A 17,447-nucleotide genomic window follows, 5' to 3' on the forward strand; every position below is an offset into this window, starting at 1 on the left:
GCTTATTCAATTTCCTACAAAGGACAAGATGAGATAACTGTTAAACTGTTAAGCATCAAACAGTAAGGAAAACATGAAGTAATCTGTCCTTTTCCAGTGTAAAGTAAATCCAGTATCCCATCTCAAGCTGCTTTCACACATGCACTTTTAATCATTTCCAGAATATTCCAGGAGTCCAGCCCTGAAAATTTCCAGAGTTGCTTTTCCACACGTTCCTCACAGCAGGAAGTGTTTCCTGGGATGCAAGGCTAGATTGGGGTAGATGGAAAAAGCATTATTTATTCATGCACAAAACTGCAGAAAATTTCCTGAATTCTTTCAGGGTGAGCTGCATGTGTGAATGCAAACAGCCAAATTTCAAACACAGACTGTTCTTATGAATTGTCTGATACACACTAAAATTAAGGAAATTTTCAGGAGTTTGTGTGTGTTTGAGCAGGCCTTACTGCAAAACCTGGATAAACGCCAACCTGGTTTAAGTTCTTTTTTTTGAATCTCTTTTGGAGGGGAAAAATAAGTTTAAACCATCCTCCTGCATGACAATTTCCATGTCATTAAGTCCACAATGTTCAGTTTCTCTACTGCTGTGTTACTCTCTTAGGAAATTTGTGGTTGTTTGTGAGCTACTAGCTACAGCACAGTTGTTGAGCTTTGAACCTCCAGTGACTGTTTTAAGACAGACTCACAGCCCACCAGTGGCACTAAGGAGTGTTTCCAGTTTAAGAGGCACTTACCAGCAGCAGTAACACTAATGGTATACTTCAAATTTTCTCTAAATATATGATTACGACCTAACAAGGAATAAAAGCGGTTAAAAAGTGGCACCAAACTCTGCCAGTATGACCCCTACTGATCACTTAAGGTCTTACATATGGTGTGACAGTGACAGCTACACACAGTTAAGGTGATGACGTCATGTGTCTCAGCACTTTATACTAGTATAAAATTTGGGAAAAAAGCCACAGTCTATTCTTTAGATCAAAAAACAGGTATTACAATTGGGGCTTATGCAACAGATTTAATGGTGCTTGACATAATACGTCTTTTTTTAAAATGGCAAAAATCAACAAAACTAAACAGTAATTTCAGATTTCTGGTCACACAGGAAGCGATCATCGAACACAAAAGCTTGGAAAACTGATCAAGTAAATTGTCACAAATGCAGCTTATTTAATGTGACTGTTGGTTTCAAGAAGCTATCTGAGCCATTTTCACACATGCCCTCCTGAAAATTTATTGAAAATTTCAGGAAGACAGCCCTTTATATCTTCCTGAAATGTCGTTTGTTCAAGAAACTTCTCAGAAGGGGACTGGACGAACATTTTGTCTGTCATAATCACGACGAGCAAACCAGAGCAGCAAGACAAAATGAGGAAGCAGGCATGCGCAGCACTGATGGTCACCTCAACTTGGCAGGCAGGAGCTGTCGTATTTTACGAATGGTGGAGTTTGTTGGTGGATATAACTCATGCCGAGGATGGTTAGGAGTGCTAAGTGCATCTTTTCTGCCAAGAGAAGCTTTTAGTGTGGTTCTTTGCTCTTGTATTATTCAAAATATGTGGCCCAGTTCTAATAGAACTGCCACTCTACTATAGCTACATCTACGCTAAAATATCAGCAGCAGTCATTGCCACCAGCTTCTGGTATAAGTCAATCCCATCAATAGCTACTGCCTCATTCTCCTTAAATGATGCTGAGGTCCGTTTTCAGATGGCACAATCATTTAAGACTGGAAATGGATTTGACATGGAATCTGTTCTGTTCTTGCATCAGCTTCATATGAAAAATTCACAAGGTGACGTCAGTAAAAAGTCATATGCAGGGCTGCCCATAAGGGGCGATAAAGGGGTTAGCTTTTCGGGGCCAAGCTAAACTGGGGGTCCATGGAGGTCAGCAAAATCATGGTTCACTGTAAAGTAAATTTGTGATAACCGTATCTTATTTTTTCTAAAGTCATTTTTTCTTATCAAAGCAACAAATAAGCGATTTGTAAAGAATTTATTTATGCTGTTGTATTTAGCTTTCTTCAAAATGTCCTCCTTTTCCTAAAACAGAATTAAAATGGTTTAAAGTGGCAAAAATGGGGAAAAAAGTCAAAACTCATGAACTCTTGAGCAATGCCACATTTAAAGGTGCCACTCACCAGGCATAAAATGTAGGATTAAGTGTTCTGTCTTATGAACTGAAAATCAAGATATCTCTGCAGAAATGATGTTTGCATCTGACTTTAAAATCTGTTCATTGCAAGTTTTGACACCCAACTTCTAACCAACATCCTCCCCCTGCTCCAGAGTAACCCCCCATCCCCTCAGAGAGTCGATTTCCCAAGAAACCTCCTTCCTTTTCACTGCTAACAACATGCTATAACACGGCAGTAACACTTTAGGACCCTACACACAGACAAACACCCTCTGTATGCACCCACAGTCAGAAGTGATAGTTTGAGAGTTTGTGGGGTTGCCAAGATGATCGGGCCATGGTGCTGGGGTGGTCACTATGACGACGGCGAGGCATTCATCTCAGAGAGAAAGAGGGAGAGAGGGAGGAAAATGCTTATTGTCAATAAAGCACTCCATTCCTCATAACAGTCAGGCAGTGCAAACAAGGAAGCGGGGCAGAGAGTTCATGCTCACTCCATTCAGCTTTAACAGCCACACACAAACATCACCTGTTTTCCCGCAGTATTGTAAATCTGACTTAAAAGACCTCTTGAAAATGTTTAAGTGTGTGTGTAATCAGAAATAAAAACTTCCCCCAAAACACTTGAGCAGGACCTGACAGCTTCTTCATTTTCTCTGAGGGAAATACACTCAGACTGAGAAGGACTGTGACTAATGACGAAGGGGGGATTTGTGGACAGAGGGGGGGTCATTCATATACAGTTTCCCCCTCCCTCTGTGACCCTGTCTCTCTCTGTCGCTGCAGAGATGGATCATCTGCAGACACACTCTTTTTCTGTCTCTCTCACACAGATTCTTTAAGTGTCACACATCTTAAAGCTTTTTGTTCTTGCCGCCTGAGCTCTTCATTAACCACTCAGCACACAGCTCTGTCCATAAGTAACAACAAGGCTCGACAAATCCCTCCTCCCTGTCTTTAATCTTCAACTATATACTGCATTTAAAAGGCAGCTTACATTAAAACAACAGCTCTAGGCTATTATCAGTATTTAAAGTAATGTGGCTATCAAACTTAGCATAAAAAGTAAGAAAATGTGTGTTTGGCAGTTTATTTCTTTCTTGTAACAATGTGTCCTGGCAATTAATCTTACACCGTTAGAAAACCTGTTTATTTCTTTTTTAAATGGTGTGACATTTGTAAGGCTATTTGTGGGATGAGCAGCAGAGCTGAGTATGTGGGTTGCACCCAGGAAAAATTTGCCAAATTTTTGCTGCCTTTGGTAAACAGCGTATTTAGCTACAGCGACTGAGTCTTGTTTTGACAACACAAGTCTGTTTCCTCACCTTGTCAGGAACCGTAGGCTGTCTTCTACAGATTTAAGGTCCAGGTTTGCAGGACAATATGGTTGACAAGAACAGATTCTGCCAACAGCAGTTTGATCGTAGAGTCAAAGTGTGGAGAAGACGTGGAGAACGCTATGCTGATTGCTGCACCGATAGAGTAACATCTTTAGGTGGAGGCAGAGCAATGGTGAGCGGCATCTCTCTTACTGGAAAAAAAAGGCTTGTCATAATTGGAGGCAATCTCAATGCAGAGAGATATCGAGATGAGATTCTGCAACCAGTGGAAATCCCATATCTCCACAGTATGGGACCAAACTATCCTCCAAGATAACAATGCTCATCCCACAGAGCGGGGTTTATCAGAGACTACCTCCAGAATTTGGGAGTGGAGAGGATGGGATGACCTACTAGCAGTCCCGACCTCAACCCACTGAACACTTGTGGGATCAGCTTGGGCGTGCTGTTCAGCAACACAACCACATTGGCCGACTTGTGACAAATGGTTGAGGAATGGGACACCACCCTACAGCAGTGTGTGACCAGGCTGGTGACCAGCATGAGGAGGAGGTGTCAGACTGCTGTGGCTGTGTACGGTTCTTCCACACGCTACTAATGCTCCTGTTTGTTAAATGAATGCATTGTTAAACTGACAATATGTCTTGTTTTCCACCATACAATCTAAAAAACAAGAGCAAACAAGAGTCAATGGCAATGGCTGTTTGGCATTTGCAGAGAAGATTTGGCAGATTTTCATGGGTGCAACCCATATACTCAGCTCTGCTGCTCATCCCACCAATGCATGTTCCTCACAAATGTGGCACCATTTAAAAGGGAAATAAACAGGCTTTCCAACAGTGTTTGATTTATGGCCAAGAAGCATTGTTACAACAAAAAAATAATCTACCAAACACACATTTTCTTACTTATTGAGCTAAGTTTATTTATAAGGTCAATAACCCTCAGTGGTTGCTGCTCCACCAACTGAGCCATACCGGCACCCATGTAACATTTATTCAATGATAATTCATCTGATTCAGCAGGCTGACATCAGCACAGTTTGTCTTTTTTGTTTAAAGCATAAACTTTGAATCAGCAGTGTAGGCCTGGTGCTTTCAGCGTTTTCTTTCTTTTGTTTGTTTTTTTTTTTTTTTTTTGCATAAGCAGTTTCACACAGTTGTTTTCAAGCACATATAGGGGTGTGACGATTACGGTGATAGGGAATGAAATATTTGGCATCCCCCAGTCTAAAAGTCCATTGGTTTGTCCCTCTATAACGACATCACCTGTCCTTTCTTTTCCTCTGTCATGACTGAAGCACAAAGAGCTTTGGCGCTTGAACATTCGTCTTCTAATAAACAGCAAAGACCAACATTAGTCTTAACAGGACAGTCCCTCTCTATCAATCTCAACTGCAATTTACAGCAATACCTCAGATTTTATGTGTTTCTGTCAGCCTGATAATCAACAAGATGTGGTTTGTTTTGAGTCTGGCCTTGACATTTATGGCTCAAACAGAACTGAATAGCAGTTTACCAGAATTAATTAACATTTAAAACATCATTAAACAAAAGAACACTAATTTGTCAAAATTGTTTGACATTTTGAAGAATATGTATTTGACTTTCTTTTTATAAATATCTTGTTTGCCTTTACTCCTCCAGATATGACGATAGAAACTGGAGAGTCGCCAATGACATGAGGGAAAGGAGCCAAAGGCTGGATTTGAATCTTTCAAACATTGTCTAGAATTACTAAACTAATATGATTACAGTGAATAATTTGACAGCATGTTAGTGAGGTTTCACAGGTCTGATTCGCTCTTTTAGCGGCATACAATTTGTAACAAAGTGGTCTTCTGCCTCCAGATCATCTGCCAAAAACAACAAGTTAGAGCTGAATAAAATACCTGCCTTAAATCATGTTATATCTGAAATCTGGATTAGCTCTATGAAATTCTTAATGGTTTTCCCTTTCCCTGATTCATGAGTCTTCCACTTCTCAGACGGTATTCCCTCGAGCAGTAGCAGCCTGCTTCCAGTGCCAGGACAAGTCTAGGAATTTCTTCCTTTTTCCAGCCAGAAAACATCTGACTAAAACACCAGTTCCATCTTATATAAGAGCAGGATTCCCTCAAAACTGGCCAGAGAACCCCGAGGAGGGAGCATCCAGGAAAACAAGGAGCGTCTCGGCCATTCCAGCAGACTAAACAACAGCGACACAGAAATAACTACAGCTGCTACGTCAACAACAACAAGGTCAACAGCCGCAGCTAATGATAGAGCAGGGTGGCAACCCGGCCGGAGCAGAACCCCGAGGAAGAATTTACAATTGGAGATAATGTTAGTATTTAACTATGCAGTGAGTTTGTATCCACATGAACAGATGCAGACATGGAGGCAATTATCAGGAGTAGGAGAGAGGGGGCGAAAGAGCTGAAAAACAGGTGGTTTACAGGAATTTAGCTTTCAGTTTCTTTGGAGAGTTTGATTTGGCTAAGGAGGCTGTTGATAGTTCTTTGTTAAAGGTCAAAGACGTGCAAATTGAAATAAAAGTCTTCTGGTAATGAAACAAGACTGAAATTAAAGCTGATGCTTCTACATGATCTCTATAGGCAAATGAGACCACCTTAACCAGATGGATTATTTATGTAAAGTCATTTTATATGGCTGTCTTTACTGCGTTCAGCCTGATTTGTGCTTCTGTGCCAAATCTACGCTGTAGCATATGTGCAGTAGATCTGCATAGCCCTGAACCAATGACGAGGCCCGCGGTCACTTTCTCAGAAATGTAGGTATGTCTCAAAATGATGCTGACAGCTAGTCCTGTGATTGATCCACTGAGTAGTACCTGGTAGCTGCCATTCTCTTAGCAATTACTCCAGGCATATTGTTTTTACAAAATGGACAATACAAGCGTAGTTTAATCAACTGCTGCTTCATGTTTATCGGCCTGAACTCAAACATGCCATGCCCATTTAAGCTGTCATGATTTCCTATTCACAAACGGGAAATGTGGCAGCAGCACCAAGAACTGGCATAAAAAAAGAGCATTACTGATTAGCGTTTATGCAGAGTATTGTAGAACAAAGTGGACACACCATTACACAAGTATGTAGAGCTCACAATTGCATAGGTCACCGCAGCGTAGCTAAGGTGTAGATTCAGCACAGAAGCATAAACCAGGCTTCAGGGTCATTAACAGCCTTATGATAAGGCTTCTAACAGGTTCTAACAGACAACATCACATCACCCCCATTTTAGCGTCTCTACATTGGCTTCCAGTTAGTTTTAGAATTGATTTTAAGATTTTACTCATTACTTTTAAAGCACTAAAGGGTCTGGCACCAGTTTATGTTACAGAACTTTGAATCCCTTATGAGCCAGCTCGCACCCTGAGATCCTCGGGCGGGGGCCTCCTGGTCGTTCCAAAGTCGAGACTTGTAAGTAAAGGTGACAGGGCCTTCTCCATCAGGGCCCCTCGAATTTGGAACGACCTCCCTGAGGAAATAAGGCGTACAGAAACAGTCACTGCTTTTAAATCACTTCTTAAAACTCATTTTTATAGATTTGCTTTAATGTGATGTTGTCCGGTTACTCATTCCTATTCCTTCAATCACCGTTTTATCTCCACTTTTGTTACATTACACCTATTTTTGCTGTTTTACTGTTATTATTGTTACTATTAATTCTTTACTACTTCTGATTTTTAGCTTATTTAGTATCTTTTACTATTCTTATTCATGTTTTAATATCTCTTACTCCTTTTACTGTTTTGATTTTCTATATTAATGATCTTGAGTTTTTAATTTAGGCAGTTCTTACTAGTTTTAGCTTTTACCCTCTTGATGCTTGTATCATTTTAGCATTTTCCCTCCTCGGATATATTCTATTACACTTATTCTTCCTTTACAATTTTACTTCTCTTAATGTTTTAGTTCTTATTGCTTCTCTTTTACTTGCCTTTTAAAACTTCAGTCCCCTTGGTCTCAGGTTCTGTCGTTGGGTTCCTGTGTTGGCCGGGTACCCATGGGTTCTTATGATGTCTTTGTTTTAATGACGTCCCAGGATGTCTCAGCTCAGGTGTTGTCTTATGAAACATATCAAAGCTCTTATGACTTCCATGGATTTGTATTTCTAATAATGTCTCAGTAATATTGTTGCTTGGGCTTTTCTAATCATGCAATTTGACTTTTGTCAAATTAAGTAAAATGTGTACATCATAATTAACGTAAATTGGTTCCAAATATCAGTTATCCGCTTCATTAAGTACTTATAATTAGGGATGCCATCAGTTAAACAGTTAAAATTTGTTTATCAAATTAGCCATCGCAATATTTACAAGCCAGTTGGACTAATTACCTATAATTTTTTATAAACACAAGCTTAAAATCCCGGTCTATACTGTGGTGAACCTCCTGCCACTAGAGGCTGCTATAACTTCAGTGAATGGCCGCTGCCTTCCTACCTGAGCTCTATCCTGGCACTTAACCGGACATAAATGTGAGAAGCTTAGCAGTTAGCGTGTAGTAGGAACAGCACGGTAGTTATAAATGGAAATAAAGAGGTATGTAGGCTGTTGAGGGTTGAACTCACATATAACTACTCAATCAAAGTGAAAAGGCCACATATCAAAACAGGATGTTAATCTACAAAGAGGAACGAAGTCTGGCGGAGCTAGCTGCTAATGAAAGCAGATGTGATGTGAGGCTGATATACTCTGTACAGCGTGGCTAACACAGGGACCCTGTGATGAATTTCACTGTTTTTTAAATATTTTCTTCTCTTCAGTTATACACAATTTAAATGAGTGTTTAGCCAAATGGGGAAACGGACGGACAAGAACATCCCTACTTGTAGCAGCATCCGCCCTGAAAAGCCAATATCGGTTGACCCTTAGCATACAGGGCAAATGCAGCACACAGCAAACCAGTTCCATTTTTTTTTTTTACCTGCAGACACCTCAATCTTTCATTAATGTTAAAATGTGGCTGTTTTATAAGGGTGTTCCAGCCTTTAGAATCGACAGTCTGCATTCAGATTTCAAATTAGATTAAAAACGGCATGAGTCGCCAGAAGCATCCTTTTTCAGCATAGGTGGCATGACCTGAGAGTGTTGGGACAGCGAAGACACTGAAATCAGTGTCAAACTTCTCATGGGCATTGATTTGCTGTTTTTGTGTGTATGTAAAGAGAGCGTGTGTGGCGGAAATATGGAGGAAGCTGTGTTTGGCCTTAGATTAAATTGCAGGACGAGGGTCTTGATCCAGGAAAGTAGACCAGCAGAGCGGAGACTGAGGGACTTTTCTCCCATTAGGGAAACACGTGATGCACAAAAATCATAGACAGTATACTGTTACTGAATTCTAAACAGAGGCAGAAGTTTTTCAGGAATATTAACCAGATGCAAGATTTAAGACATTTATTGTCATTCTGAATGAGTTTACTGTATTCATTGTAAGGATATATGAAATAGGAAGCAGTAATAACAAAACTAGTGTATAAAAGCAGAAAATTATGTAAAAACTGCATGCAGCTTTAAAATGTCACATTTTAGCTCCAGTTTGTTTGATTTGTTTCTGAAGGAAAACGGGACAACAAAACTGTTGACAACAGTAAGAAAAGTATGTTGCAGTGCAGTCATCCAGTAATATGGTGTATGAGGGTGACCTTAGAGCAGATATACATGGATGAAGCCTCACATAAAAACAGTCAAAATACAGGAAAACTACAGTAAAGCCCATACATGTAAATAAGAAGTCAGATAAGCAATAATTCAAGGACAGGAAGCATCTCATCATAAATCTAAATCATTGAAGTCACACATGACAACTATAATGAGTCCATCCCAGTTTGTCCGCATGTCTGCGTCCCTCAGAAGCTGGGTGCTCCAGTTAGAGCTCCCAGAATGAGGACACCCCACAAAGGAGAACACGCTATATGTGCACGCACACACCAACACTTAGGTAAGAGTTTGAGGTTATCGTCCTGAAATTTGACTTTGAAATAACTGAATTTCAATTTGCTACCTCTTTGAAGATAGCCATGTTGTGATAATGCCATGATACCTCCAAGGTTTTCATCTTGTTTTAACCATTTAAAATAAAAACACTGCAACTTGATGTAAAAAAAAAAACTCCTTAAATTGAGAAAAAGGCGCATTACAAAAAAAGCTGAACAGATGATTTTCTCAGATACACAAAGGTGAAAGCATTATTTGTGTTGTGTCTGACATCAGCTCCCAAATTTAACCCCAAATTAGTCACCATGGTTACTAATTAAAGATGGGCAGAGGTGCCACTACAGTCTAATGAAACTTTGGACTGAGTAATTGGAGGTCAGACTTGTTTTGGAGGAATGAACCTCTGCAATTATGCTCTAATAAAAGCTTTTAAGATGGAAAAACTCTGACAGCAGAGGCATTTAGAACAAATTAAACCCCATCAATTTGAAGCCCCTGTCAGCATCCTGGTCATGAAAAAAAACCAACAACAACCTGCCACTCACCTCACAGAGATATTCCCCACTATTAGCCTTTCCTCAGCCGCTGGTATCCCAGTATTGTTTCACAAGTTAGATCCATGTCATTCGAAAGGTTTCACGTACAGTCGTAGAAACGCTGAGTGACTAAAAAGAGTTACGTTTGGCTCGTGTCAAGGCGGCCTGGTCCGTGGTCCACCCCTCTATGAGGTCAGTTTAGAGAGAAAGAGAGAGGAAAGAGAGAGAGAGAGAGAGAGAGAGAGGGGACCAGATGGAAGCAACTGAACTGGCTGCCCAGTAGGAGGGGAGGGGGAGAGAAGAGCTTGCACATCCACTTCCTGACCAATTACTGCTGCGAGACCAGCCTCTCTCCCTCTTTCCAAACTGGGCCCTCTCTCTCTCTCTCTCTCTTTCTCTCTCTTCATCGCTCTCTCACTCACTCCCTCTCTCTCTCAGCGGTGTGAGCAAGATCGCCGCAAGATCTGGAAGGCGGCCAGTGCTGCAGGCAGCACAAGTGTCAGAAATTACACAACGTAGAAAAGCGAGAAGAGCTGTCACTTAAACTGTGACTGGAGACTGAGGGGAAGTCAGTGATCTAGAAGAAGTAATACGAGGTAATGCTGATGAACAGGAGGGGAGTGTGGGTGGGTAAGAGAGGGAGATGAGCTGATGCAGAAGAGGAAAGAAAAAGAGGGCAGAGCAAGGACGACGCGTCTTCTCTAACCCCAAAAAATGCGACAAGTGGGTCACTTATATACAACTCCTGTCATCTTCATTTATGCAAGTCCTTTCATAGAAATATGCAGCCAAAAGTTCTACACAAAGAAATAAGTGACAATGGGGATCACCTGAGTGCAGTGAATGTGTCTCAAGTGACTGTAGTATGAAGACACCTGTGTTTGAGAGGTCCAGTCACTGGTTGATCAGTATTCATGGCTACCATTACACCATGAAGACAAAAGAACACTCCAAGTTACTTACAGAAAAGGTTATTGAAAGGTTAAGTCAGGGGATGGACTGAAAAAAATTCCAAGGCACTGAACATCCTCCAGAGTTCAGTCAAATCCATCATCAAGAAAAGGAAGAATACAGCACATGAAACAAGTGAGAGAGACCACCAAGACACCTATGACTTCTCTGAAGGAGTTACAAGCTTCAGCAGCTGAGATGGGAGAGACTTTGCATACAACAACTGTTGCCCACCTTCTTCACCACTCAAAGCTTTATGGGAAAACGGCAAAGAAAAACCACTGTTAAAGAAAATTCATTTCAAATATTTCCTTTATCTTTAAAACTCAACTAGAGTTCACCAAAAGACATGTGGGAGACACCGTTATTTGGTCTGATGAGATCAAAATTGTGCATTTTGGACATCAGACATGACACCAAACACTGCACATCACCACAAATACATCCCCACTGTGAAGCACAGTGGTGGCAGCATCATGTTGTGGGGATGCTTCTTAGCAGCCTGCCCTGGAAGGCTAATAAAAGTAGAGGGTGAAATGAATTTGGCAAAATATGGGAAGATCCAGCAAGAAAATGACCTAAAACCTACAGTGGCAGCTACACAGAAATGGTTTAAAGACGGCAAGGTGAATGTTTTGGAATGTCTGAGTGAAATCCCAACCTCTGTTGCCACCTGAGACCCCACCCCCTCCTGACTGGGATAGTCTCCCACTGTGAGGTGGGTGTGTGAAAAACATGTTCAGGAAGATTTCATTGCAGTTTTCCTGAAATGTTCTGATATTACAGTAGTGCATGTGAAATCAACTTCTGTGGTAAAAATCCTTTATATTTGCCTCCCCTCTGATGTGACTGCCATAGTCTCCCCCTGTGAGGTCAAATTAAAAACAAGAAAGTCATGAATATGTCAGGGGAAGCCTGGGGGAAAATTTACAGAAATCTTTGGAGGTCATCTGTAAAAACGGTAGACAGACTGTCCAAAAACACAGCGCTCAGACCTGCTTGAGCACATCCAAAGCTAGCAGTCATTGTGCGCGTGTGAGTCATTTGGTCATTGTTCTGCATCCTAACAGCAGGATGGAGGAAAGTCCCCCCACTCAGAGCCAGTGGCTGCTGTTCCTGCCTCCTGGTAGCAAGGCTTCCTGGGATTGATAAAGCAGTTCTCCTTTTCCCGTCAGCACACAAACTCTCTCACTTCCATGTTTAAGATTTTCCAGGGAAAACAAAACAGCACGTGGTGGCCAACACTGACCTTTGGTAAGGAACCATTAAAGATGTAGTTAAGCAAAAATAAATGACCTAAATCCTCTTAAAAACAAACACCACAATAGAGCAAGCTGTGACTTTTAGTTAATGTCAATCAACATGAAGGACTTTTTTAGGTCTCAGAGTCTGTGACCTAGTGCAGCAGTGAGCACACAAACACTCCTGATGTGGGTCAGTTATTCCCTGCTATTATAACCAGGATAAACCCACTAACACAGGGCTGAGCCTTTGTAACCCAACGCCACGCCTTGCACTTTAAAACACGCAGAGACAATGGCAGAAGATAGCACCGCGTCTGAGGGAAAACAAACTGCCAAGTTATCTGAAGTTGTCTGCTTCTGGGACAAGACGGGTGGAGCTCTGCAGAAGTGTCAGGTTGCCTGTCAAACACAGAAAAGTAGCCCCAGTGGACTCTTCAATGGCTTCCTGTTCTGTTTGATAGTGCATGGTTAAAAAAACACTTTATTGGTGAGGGATTCTTTGTTATCTTGAGTATTCTTTGACTTGATAATGTATGTAATGCTTTACACAATAGATAACACATGGGGATTTTCAGGAGAGTTTTGGAAACTAGGGAAAATGGAATCTGTAGAAAGCATCCCCACAGCATGATGCTGCCACCACCATGCTTCACAGTGGGGATGATCTGTTTGCAGGATAGCCCAAAATATTTAGTGCATTTCCACCAGTTTGGGCTGCTACAGTTTGGTACGGTAAACCTTGCTTGCATTTCCACAGCTATTATCACTCTTACTTATAATGGGGGCATAACCCAGCAGTGCATCTATTTCCACCCTTTAGCGTTCGATAGATATGCTTGGCATCCCAACAAAAGGTTGTTAAAAAAGTATGGCGGTATGGTATTTTGGTACCTTTGCCAACTTTTGACAGTGCTACAACACCTCCTCCTTTAAAAACATGTTGACGTAGGCTTGTGATGTTTCAAGCTAACTTGAAGACTGCCAAGGAAAGAGACAACCATTTTTGGGCATATGGAAATAAAGTGGTATGTAGGCTGAGGGTTGAACTCACATATGTTTAACTACTCAACCAAAGTGAAAAGAAGCCACATATCAAAGATACTTTGTTGACCCTTTAATAGTTAAGCTGCACATGGACAACTAAATGTCAGTTTGTCTTCAGTTTTTCTGTGAAGCTCTATACTTTGACATTCAACAAAAGTAGAGACTAATCATTACTTCCATCCTATAAAGGAAGCAAAGTTAAGATATGTTGCTCATGGTTGCATTAGTTCCAGCCTTACTCAACGCTTAAAGAATGTAGGTGACATCCAGTCTGAGGAAACCAGTCATATCCCTTTCTGTGTGTCAACAACTCCCTGAATATCAAAATAATACCTAAAAATATGGTGGAAATAAATAGGTCAGTATATTTTAGTCTGTTACATCAAGTGAACACCGCAGGTTAATGTAAGTACTGACAGACAAGTGTTTCCAGCAGGAAAGACTGGATAGAAGTGGAAACGTGAACTGGATATCAGTTTGGGACCTCCCAGACAAACCCCCCCCCCCGCTACCACTTCCTGCGTGACTTAAATTGCTCATTTACAGATAAAGGAACCAAACAGGATGTGACATCATGAGGCAGATGAATAATTCTCATATGACGGCTTTGTCAGTCCAGCGTCACCAAACATTACAATCTTTAATCTCCTCCACCCATGGATTTCCTGGTGGCCTTGAACTGAAAATGGGGGAAATATTCCTGAGTATTTCTTGTCTGTTTAGTCTCTTGAGGTGATCTTCCCTAATGATGCTGAAAATATCAATTTCAATTTAAGATGGCATATTTGGCCTGCACTTTTTTTTTTTTAATTAAAGAGATTAACTTATTTTTTTAGCGCTGCGAACAAGAATAAAAGATTTTCCAATTTTGAAAAACAATTAGAAAAAGGGGGGTGAAGTGTAAAAAACAAGAATGACAACAAAAGAGGAAAAGAAAAAGAAGGAAAGAAACCCACTGACCCACTTTTTCCTGAGTTAAATTTTGATTGTAACACGAAGTGTTACTCTTACTTGGCACAGATGGCTTTGTGTTTAGGTCACATTCCACCTTAGGAGGCTCGAGTCCCTCAAGCAAGCAGCAGAGACCCCAAATAACCTTTAGAAGGCAGTGCTACACTTACAAATATCTGAAAAACATGATCAGTGCACTCATTTTTCTCTTTTAGGTGTAAACCCCCATAAAGTGTGAATTGTAAATGGGAATGATCAGCATGATAGTGGTATTGACAAATATAAGCTGAAGAAGTTCATTATTAGTGTCGGCAGATCTGAACAATTCTGCAGATGGTTACAGTTGTTATATTGGCGTTAAATAGTGACAGTATGAATTAATAAGTTTAAAGTAAAACCCACAGACCTACGTCAGTGGAAGTCTTTTCCTTTGTTAATCCTTAAATTCAAAGTTTATTTCAAGGACTGAAGTTTGTTTCTTTGTTCATTATTGGATTTAAAATGTGTTTGAAGGTAAAGGTCAGAACTACATTTACAGTGCCTATGGAAAGCATTCACCTCCTTGGATGTTTAACCTTTTCCTTGATTTTAAAGCTCAATAAGGTTGTCTTCCATGATTTTCCTATATTTTGCCTCATTCATTTTACCCTCTATCTCTCTTTTCAGGGCCAAGAAGCATCCCCACAACATGATGCTGTCACGATCATGCTGCACCATGCTGGGGATGGTGTGTTTGTGGTGATCTGCAGTGTTTAGTGACCATGGAGTCTCCCACATGGAGAACTCTAGATTTAGTTTTTGTCAACAGTAGCTTTTTCCTTGCCACTCTCCCATGAAGCTTTGACTGGTGAAGGACCTGTGCAACAGTTGGTGGCATCTTTCACTAGTCTAATTCTTGTACAGTCACTAAGTTTGTGAAGAAAATCTGATCTAGGCCTATTTACACATGTGCCATATTCCCTCTGTTTCTTGATGAAGGACTTTACTGAACCCCAGGGATGTTCAGTGCCTTGGAATTTTTTTGTATCCATCACCTAACTTAAACTCTTCAACAACCTTTTCTTCAAGTTGCTTAGAGTGTTCTTTTGTCTTCATGGTGTAATGGTAGCCAGGGATGCTGATTAACTAGTGACTGGACCTGTCAGACACAAGTGTCTTTATTACAATCACTTGAGAAACATCCACTCAGGCGATCCTCATTTCACCAATTAAGACACTACTAGCACCAACTGGCTGGACATTGCATATTTTTATTCAAATGGCATTGCTCTTGTAGAAATCGTTTTTCTACTTTAACATTAAGTAGGTTTTTTTTTCTTTTTAAATTAATAAATATGATGGTGGGGGGGGGGGGGGGGTGAACCTTTATATAGGCAATGTAAATATCAGTATTGATATTGGCATCTGCTACAATATATTTGGAAATATCGGCATATCAAAAATTGGCAAAATCCAGTACTGTGCATCCAGAAATGCAATTTCTATCCCCAGTGAAATATAAAATGTATTTCTAAGAGTCCCAACAACAGCAAAGAAATGTTCTTAAGGGAATAAAAACCACAACTACACAAACAGAAATTATATCACAACCAAAATACAGTGTTCAGCCCCAGGATTCAATTAGTAACAAAAAGAACTTGAAAAAATGTGACCTTTTAGGCATTTATGTAGAGGATAATAAAAATACACAAAATATATCACTATGCTATGACTTTGTATGAAAAAAGTGGAAAAGCTCTCTGGTTTTGTTGTCCTCAGCCCTGTGTTTACACTTTTTTCACCTTATTATCGTTTAGATCGCAAACACGTTTCAAACTGTTTTTGTCAACCCCTCTCTGTCCAACTTAGATGGTGTGTGTAGCTGCACAATGTTGGTGTTTTGTTGCAAGGCTCACTGGACTGGAATCACTGGACTTTCCAAAGTGAAGCATATAGACCAAACAAAGTTGTTTTTCAAAGAAATGAGAACCAAATCATTTAGAGGGTTCATATCTGAGTAAAGATCAGTCTACAAACAGATGCACTGTCTGAGGCATGGAAGGTGGAGGAGAAGCAGTGCGATAAGGAACTTTGCTTTAGTTTAAGAGGCTGGAGCTGAAGTGCCTCATCTATTCTGCCTATTAGACCTTGAAATAACCTATGGCTGTTCCCAAACTCCATGATGGCAGTGATGCACTAATACTTCATTGTTCTATATTTTGTTCCATATTTGTAATATTGATTGTTGATGTTTTTCAACATTTTCATAAGGCAGATCCATAGAGTAGAAAAACCTTGACATCATCTGCATAGAACTGAACTCTTGAATGAGTCGTCACCACTTTGACCACAAGCTCTGAAGTTTACAAACTCCAACATTAAAATAATATTTCTTGGTGTGGTTTGTAACTGATACGTCTACTACTATAAATATGAATGTGCATCGCAGAGGGTGCATGTGTTTGGCATTCAGATTAAAAGCTTTACATTAAAGTTACGACCAGAGACACGGCCGCAACTGAACCGCTGGTTTGCTCTCCACAGAAGCAGGAGCCAGCACACATTAATACTCAGACTCAGATACAGCACACACACAAATGTAGCATTGGTGTGTGCCGGCATGTACGCTTATGTGGCTTTGAACAGGATAAAGAGCCAGGAGTGCGGTGTTGGCAGGTTCCCTTTGACCTGTGGAGGCTTTATTTTCCCTCATATTCATATCGAGCTAATACTCAGCCTTTCCCATGCCAGTGAAAACCCTGGAAGCCGAACCCTCGCCTCTCTTTAGGGAACCTAAGATGTCACTACACACAAAAGGAGCCGTGAAAGGCTTCCAACTCAAGCAGGGGCTATTATTTACAGTACCAAAAGAAAAATCACTCCTCTCCTGAACAGCCAACCCCCCCCATCCTGTCTGTCTCCTTGTAATGTTTCTCGTTTTTCCCTTCTTTTCATTTCTGGCTTCACTTTTCTTCAATCATGACTCTCTCTCTCCCCCTCTCGCCCCTCCATAATAAAGTAAATAGTGGGTTTTGTAACCAGTAAGCCTAAAATTAGGAGTAAGCCCTAAACCGAGGCTTCATTGAGCCGTTCATAACAGGCAGAGAAATCCACGCTGATCGTATAAGACTCAGGGAGAAGAAACTGTACTTTGTGAACTTGAAAATAAACACATTAAAGATCTGCACAGCAGTTTTTAAATATCATATTTGCACAAAAGAATATAGATTAAGGACTTTGCACACAGTAAAGATGCAGACAAAGATTCAAAACTGGATACAGGAGAAGATTAGGCCCAGAACTTCAAAGTTTGTTTTGGT

General features: G+C 40.6%; 1 protein-coding gene across 4 annotated transcripts in view; it reads right to left on the bottom strand.

Moving 5' to 3' along the window:
- LOC121521233 (pleckstrin homology domain-containing family G member 1) overlaps positions 1–17,447 on the bottom strand; it is a 106,142-nt gene that overhangs the window by 58,958 nt on the left and 29,737 nt on the right. Inside the window, exon 1 of one of the 4 annotated variants that reach the window (XM_041805044.1) lies at positions 9,968–10,133. The exons of the other annotated variants lie outside the window; for them this stretch is intronic. The gene's annotated coding sequence lies outside the window, so the exon portion shown is untranslated. Of the gene's footprint in view, positions 1–9,967; positions 10,134–17,447 lie in introns of those variants that run through there. 4 annotated transcript variants of the gene reach the window in all.

Source organism: Cheilinus undulatus, linkage group 14 (genome assembly GCF_018320785.1).
Source record: "Cheilinus undulatus linkage group 14, ASM1832078v1, whole genome shotgun sequence".
NCBI classification, from domain to species: domain Eukaryota; kingdom Metazoa; phylum Chordata; class Actinopteri; order Labriformes; family Labridae; genus Cheilinus; species Cheilinus undulatus.